The following is a 7,879-nucleotide window of genomic DNA, read 5'->3' as shown; positions in this document are numbered from 1 at the left end:
CCAGAGTTCAATTCCCGCCTCAGGCGACTGACTGTGTGGAGTTTGCACATTCTCCCCATGTCTGCATGGGTTTTCTCCGGGTGCTCTGGTTTCCTCCCACAGTCCAAAGATATACGGGTCAGGCGAATTGGCCATGTTAAATTGCCCGTAGTTAGGTGCAGGGGTAAATGTAGGGGAATGGGTCTGGGTAAGTGCGCTTCAGCGGGTCGGTGTGGACTTGTTGGGCCGAAGGGCCTGTTTCCACACTATAAGTAATCATAGAAAGCATGGGAACTCAACCATCTGCAAATTTCCCTCCAAGCCATACACTCTCCTGATTTAGAAATATATCGGCATTCCTTCTGTATCAATGGATCAAAGTCCCAGATTTCCATTCCTAACAGCACAGTGGCTGCCCCTACTCATCAAGCACTGCAGCAGTTCAAGAGGCAGCTCACCAACATTTCCTCGAGGGAATTCAGGGTTGGACAACAAATGCTGCTCTATACAGTGACATTCACATCACATGAACGAATATATTTTAAAAAGTAGTTTACACATGCACTCGTGCTGTTATACCCATGGCTCATTTTTAACTTGTACTGTGCCCAAATTACATATGTTTGGTTCAAGGTATCATCATAGTACACATTATATCAAAGGTTTATTTCATTAAACCAACATTGTGGGCACAATGTGCATTTTAAATTTATGATACGTATCCGTGTATATGTTCAATGAATACAGATGAGTTTATTCTGCACATTGTTATTTTTGTAGTATTCACATCAGTTATATAGATTGATAAATTCTTGATGTCACAAGGGCTACGGGGAGAATGCGGGTAAGTGGAGTTGAAATGCCCATCAGCCATGATTGAATGGCGGAGTGGACTCGATGGGCCGAATGGCCTTACTTCCGCTCCTATGTCTTATGGTCTTATGGAATACAGGTCATTTATAAAGATTGAAAAGAGTAATGGATTCAAAACTGGCACTTAAGGAATATCATTGCAAACCACTTTCCATCCATCAATGCTCTTGAAATATGCAATATATATGGTTTCTTATTTTAACTTCTTCCAGAATTTTCATATAATTTTTAAAAGAAAAATGTAAATACCATTTTATGCAAACAGTAACATCATACAAAATGTAGCCTGGTCGGATAGCATGCCTTTGCTTGACTGCACAGTACCGTAGATTTTGATCACAATTGTGGTCTTAGAGAAGGGCTTCAGTAGAGATTAATTGCTTCTTACAAAGAAAATAATATCACCCAGAGAAGCAAGAGGAGATTTGCTGCTTTCTTTATTCGGCTATATTCAAAGAACTAATCTAAAAGAACACGATTCTAAATGGAAAAATAACAAATAGAGAATGGAACCATAAACAAGTTCCGAAAATCTATCAAAATGCTACCTTTGTAAATTACAGCTAAATACATTTTTTTCCCAGAGCAAGAGTTGATATTTTACTCAATGCCATGTGATGTTGATGTCATGTTAATGTCACATGATCAGGTCCATATGCCTTCCATAAACATTGTATGCTGTTAAATTGTAATTCTTTGTAAATATTTTTTTCACCACCCGCATTTAATAGAAAACATAGCCCTGAGTCAGCTGTCTTATTATGTTTTAATGCAGAATATGACAGTAAAGAAAATTAGATAATTATTTTCTTAACCAGAAATATTTGTGGGTGGCTAACTTTATACAGTAAAATCACATGATTTAAATTGTATATATTTGGAAACCTCTTGGGCAAACATCCATGTTTGCTCACTTCATTGCAATAACAATTTTAGTTTCTGACCTTTCTCTCCTTTTCATCCTGTGCCTTTTTGAGATGGTCATTTATTCCAGGATACAACTCCTTGGGTGGCACCACTCCTCTGGAACTGTACCCAACTGGTCATTGCATCTACTATTCACTGGAAGGATTACGGGATAACGAAGAGGAATGTAAATCATACCTAATTTTTCCCTTCCCTATGTCACGGTGTTGAGACCAATTCATGTGTCCTGGATAAAATCAGTCACATGACTGGAGTTTGGAAGCCTAACCTATGGTCCTCCTGACTGATATGCTCAGTTTCTTATCAAGTGGTGTATTTATCCACTGACCCAAGCAAGCTTATTCTGCCATTCAATTTTGAACAATGACAGCTTGCCTGCCTAAAGATCTTAATGAGAAAGCAACACAGCTCAAGATAATAAATTATAATTAAATTATAATAAATAGCAAGCATATGATGTAATGCTGCAATTCAGTGCAACATTCTTACATTGTTGACAAAAAAAATCATTCAAACCTGAAGCTATGTACCCTGATAACCATACTTGTCCTTTTCCACTTCTAGGAATTGAGATTTATATCCCTGAATAAGTTTTGTTGGTATATAATCATCATGAATTTAATTGTGTTCTTCACTCCTCCCATTTTAGACTGTGTAAGAGCAAATTCCAGTCCTTCTTCATGTAAGTTAGTAAGACCTAGACTTCTCACATCTTGACATATATACTGGGGGGCAGTGCTAATCTTCCGTCGTTCATATCTGATCTAACGTTATCTATAAAAGTCCCAGCCTAACATATCACTTCAGACTGAGCCAGCTCAGTAAATTCTTCTGTTAAGCCCTCCTCAAGACTTGTATGGGTCTGTGTAAATTCAGTTCTCCTGGCTGTGAATCACAGTCCTTCTGCTCTCTCATTGGCCACCTAGGAAACATACTTGTTCACATTGGAGATTGTCAGAAGTCACACAGCACCAGGTTATAATCCAACAGGTTTATTTGAAATCACAAGCTTTCGAAGCATTAGTCCTTGGTCTAATGCTTGGTCTGATGAAGAAGCAGCACTCCGAAAGCTTGTAATTTCAAATCAACCTGTTGGTCTATAACCTAGTGTTGTGTGACTTCTTTTGTCCACCTCAGTCCAACACTGGCACCTTCCACATAGTGGAGATTGGTCGCGAATCAAGGACTGAATTCGCATTTCTGAATCATTTTCCCCTTATTTCCCTTGTAAAAAGTTCCAGTCCTCCCAATCATTCTGGGTAACCTTAACATCAGGGCTTTGCTGCTACTGGATCGTAAGGTGATAAGGCTGAGACGAGTCAAATTTTAGATCACCTCTAAAACATTTAGGGGTGGCATGGTGGCACAGTGGTTAGCACTGCTGCCTCACAGTGCCAGAGACCCGGGTTCAATTCCTTCCTCGGGCAACTGTCTGTGTGGAGTTTGCATATTCTCCCCGTGTCTGCGTGGGTTTCCTCTGGGTGCTCCGGTTTCCTCCCACAGTCCAAAAATGTACAGGTTAGGTGAATTGGCCATGCTAAATTGCCCATAGTGTTAGGTGAAGGGGTAAATATAGGGGAGTGGGTCTGGGTGGGTTGCTCTTTGGAGGGTCGGTGTGGACTTGTTGGGCTGAAGGGCCACTGTAAGTAATCTAATCATCACTTTGGATTTCCCAATTCTCATTATCCCCATCTGCAGGGTGAGTCATGGCGACTGAACACTAGTTGGGATTTCTGATAACCACAAATGGATAAATTGAAATATCATGTATTACCACAACGAAGACATGTAACAAAATCCATGCATCACTTTGATAATGATGCCCCTATAATCCTGGTTCTCCAAACAACTGATACAGATTCATCCATCCCATGTAATGCATATTCCCAGTAAATAACAAACCAGTATTATCTCACAAACTGGCTTCTGTTGTACACTCCCTTTCCTGTTTCCAGTTACAGTGTTGGTGTAAGGTACGTTGGCCAGAAAAATCTCGATCCCTCTGGGATGTGCACATTGTTTAAGTCTATACCTTTCCACTTGTCCAGAATCTGAAAGAGGTGACACTTTGCCCTTCCTGCATTTACTCCAAATATCTTTTGTTCATGGCCTTGATTTGTACATTTATTGCACATGGTCCTGCTTTGCTTATTCTGCATTCCCTCACCCAGTCTTACTACAGGTGAGACATTGACTGACATCACTTGATACTACCATTATTTCTGCTGCTGCTGCTGAGGTGGTCTTGGGGACATGTATCATTTCTTTAATGTCAGTCTTACTTGCTGATTATACCACAGCTGTGAAACCAGTAGCCACTGAGATTTACAGAACTAAAATCTTTTTGTGGTTCTAATCGAGCCCTTCTTTTAACATTTAATATGTACTGGTTCATTCTATGTAGGGGTCCGTGTCTCAGCAAATTCATCTCAAACTGGGTAGTTTCCTTCAGTATGTTCACTGGAGGCTTACACTTCACAGAATTTGGATACTGACACCCCCCCCCCCCCCCCCCACTTCTGTGTTGCCCAACACCCACTGTGCTGCAGTCTTAAACCCATTATATTTATACTGGACAGTCATATTTCTAGCACATATTTATATTTTTTTAACTTCATGTCAGTCCCTGGTATCTCAACCTTTACCTTTGGCTCTGTTAATTTCCATGGTGACTCCACTGTCCCACCTGAGGTTCAGTTTCTCTTTTCTCCTTGCTCTGTGTAGCTATGAAAATGTGCTTACACAGACTGTTATTGTTACAACTGCTGAATCAACATTCTCAAAACCATCTTTGGTCTAGTATCCCATTATGCCAGGAAGAAATCAAGTATAACTACAGCACTTAATTCAATTGTCATGTGCATTAATTTTAACCTTACCAAGTCCTCATCCTTCCCTACTGCCTCTTTTCAAAGCTTTCAATCAAGCCATGTTTTACGAAACATGTCATGTTTCATTACCCTTTTAGTTTCTGAGCCTATTATATAGGATTTTCTTGCTTGATATTTCTAACTCATGTGACTGGTGTTCTGGCAGCTTTCTGCTGCACCCTCTCTCTGTTCTTTTGCCAGCATATTTCTTGACAGTTAAATTATTCACTGCACCCAAAAACCTTTCTTGATGCTAATATTCAGTTCAAGAGAATCTGTTAAGTTTTTACCTGTCCCCACATAATTAGTCTAATTTTCTTGACTGAATCTGCCCATACATCAACTTTCACAGGTTTTTGGTCTTGTATATAATTCTTGTACTGCTCTTGTTTCCATTCATACGTCTAGGCTAATTTCAGTGTAAAATGTTTATGGTATTTTATCTTTTGTTTAATTTGTTTTCCAACTGTTTGTTCTTCAGTTTACTTAAATCCTGCTCCATGTTTGCTTTCTTATAGAAAGGCAGGATACTTTGGTCTATTTATGATAGTGTCAAATTCTCTAGACAGAATTTAAACAATCTGGGTCAGGGTTAACTCCCTGCTATTTACCCTTCAGTTGGATCGTCTGATTTTCATGAGGCATTCTATCTGGTGGCTCAGCAGACGAGATCAATAAAGATCAGTGACGTGTTCTAGAGTCATTGCGAAGATTAGTCCGCTTAAACTGGCAATGTGGTCATCTTCTGTATGACACTTCTGAGAGAGCCTGCCTGAAGCTACATGGAGGAGGTGATATTGGTCAACCCCTCCCCCCCCCCCACAACCACACACACACACAATTAAACCCTTTACCCCAGAAAATCTCTGAGCAACTTAGTTAGACTCAGGCATCCTCTTTGCTACTTTCCCTTTATGACATAAGAGTATTCATGTCATGTCAATCAGCATCTTGTTAAGTTGCTGATGTCCTTCTAGAATTCTCCTGTCAATGAAACCCCAGGTGGTCCAGCTGAGTAGTATATGGGGTAGATTGTGCCCCTGTGCAAACTCTCCAATGCTGTCTCTGTCACTGGTTCTGTGCTTTTATCTGGACGTGTTTAGGCTTACAAAAGGGATATGATTTAACCCTGGCAAAGTCCTGATCTTGGCAATCACCACTCAATCTTCTCATGGCACAGTTAAGGATGAAATGAAATCAGTTAATGCTTATCAGAGATATTGGTAATTCTGTCACCAACTATCTAAGCTTTCATGCTCTTCATTTTCAGCTGATGCAGACGCAGTCAAGTCATGATTTCTTGGACATCAGCCTGTACCTGTTTGCTGGATTATTTGTTATAACCAAACTGCAGTTCTAACTCTCTGCCATGCATTTTGCAGTCGCTTCTGCAATTGTACTGATCCAATGATTAGATTAGATTACTTACAGTGTGGAAACAGGCCCTTCGGCGCAACAAGTCCACACCGACCCTCCAAAGAGCAACCCACCCAGACCCACTCCCCTACATTTACCCCTTCACCTAACACTGTGGGCAATTTAGCATGGCCAATTCACCTAACCTGCACATTTTTTTTTGGACTGTGGGAGGAAACCCACGTAGACACGGAGAGAATGTGCAAACTTCACACAGACAGTTGCCTGAGGCGGGAATTGAACCCAGGTCTCTGGCGCTGTGAGGCAGCAGTGCTAACTACTGTGCCACCGTGCCACCCAATGCATTTGGTGAGAGTGACTACGAAACACATGCATCACTCGAACAAGGATTGTCAATAAAAGACCACAACTACTTACATTATACATTAATGTTCTGGTCAAAGGAATTGTTGCTAAGTTTGCAGATGGCACAAAGATAGGTGCTGGCACAAATAGTGTTGAGGAAACAGAGAGTCTGCAGAAGGAATTGGATAGACTAACAGAATAGGCACATACCACTTTCTAATGGGAGAAAGGCTTCAGAAATCTGAAGCAGGATTCTTTTAAGATTGCTATGCAGTTAGGAAGGCAAATGTAATGATAGCATTCATTTTGAGAGGGCTAGAATACAAGAGATTGGATGCACTGCTGAAGTATAAGGTTCTGGTCAGACCACGTTTGGAATATTGTAAACAATTTTAGGCCCCATATCTAAGGAAGGATGTGCTGGCCTTGGAAGCAGTCCTGTGGAGGTTTCCAACAATGATCCCAGGGATGAAGAGCTGATAATATGAGGAGTGATTGAGGAATCTGGGTCTCCACTCAATGGAGTTTAGAAGGATGAGGGGAGATCTCATTGAAACTGACAGAATATTGAAAGGCCTGGATAGATGTGGATGTGGAGGAGATGTTTCCACAAATAGAAAAGGACTTGAAGGAACAGTCTCAGGTTGAAGGGATGATCCTTTAGAACTGAGATGAGGAGGAATTTTTTCAGCCAGAGGGTGGTGAATCAGTGGAACTCATTGCCACAGAGAGCTGTGGAAGCCAAGTCATTGAGTGCATTTAAAACAGAGATAGATAGGTTCTTGATTGGTAATGAGATCAAGGCTTACAGGGAGAAAGTAGGAGAATGGGGTTGAGAAATATATCCACCATGATCGAATGGTGGAACAGACTCTATGGGACAAATGGCCTAATTCTGCTCTCATATCTTGTAAACTACTATGGATGAATAAATTGGGAAATAATGATATGCATAGAATCTGAAGGCTGAGTTCTGCTTCACACTGAGTGGCTAAGGAGAGTCATGTGATAAATAACACTTTGCAGGACCAAGAGAAAGAGGTGAGAGTGGTTTAAGGATGAGTTGTATTTAAATCGGCAAAAGTAATCTCCTGATTAGGATCTTGAACTGCTTCGTATATTGTATCCCTGATCTGGGCAGCTGATATTCGTCTCCTGGTCTACCTCTAATCGTAAATGCAGTATGTCTTCCTGCTCACAACTGCATTTAGCAATATTTCCTTAAAAACATCATGTTATCTGAGTCCTTCTCTTGCTCAACGCTGTCCATTCATCTTCAGTACCTCCAAGTGGCATTTGTGGACATTTCTTTTAACATTGCTCACCTTGCCTGTGAAGAAGCAAATCGCGTCTGCTGCATATCTTTGACTTATTCATCCTTTGGATGAGGACGTTTCCAGCTAGGCTAGAATTTATCGCCAGTGCCTGTGTACACAGAGGGCAGTTAAGAGTTAGCCACATTACTGTTGGGCTAGAGTCACATGTAGGCCAGACCAAGTAAGGATGGC

General features: G+C 40.9%; 1 long non-coding RNA gene across 1 annotated transcript in view; it reads left to right on the top strand.

Moving 5' to 3' along the window:
• Positions 1 to 2,940: 2,940 nt before the first annotated feature.
• The window catches only part of LOC122548228, a 27,871-nt gene continuing 22,932 nt past the window's right edge, over positions 2,941 to 7,879 (top strand). The window contains exon 1 of the long non-coding RNA XR_006311194.1: positions 2,941 to 2,950. This is a non-coding gene — a long non-coding RNA (uncharacterized LOC122548228). The remainder of the gene's footprint in view (positions 2,951 to 7,879) is intronic.

The sequence above is a fragment of the Chiloscyllium plagiosum genome, unplaced genomic scaffold (genome assembly GCF_004010195.1).
Source record: "Chiloscyllium plagiosum isolate BGI_BamShark_2017 unplaced genomic scaffold, ASM401019v2 scaf_12163, whole genome shotgun sequence".
In the NCBI taxonomy this organism is placed as follows: Eukaryota; Metazoa; Chordata; class Chondrichthyes; order Orectolobiformes; family Hemiscylliidae; genus Chiloscyllium; species Chiloscyllium plagiosum.
Note: the sequence above shows the minus strand (reverse complement) of the source record. Positions and strands in the feature narration are given on the sequence as shown.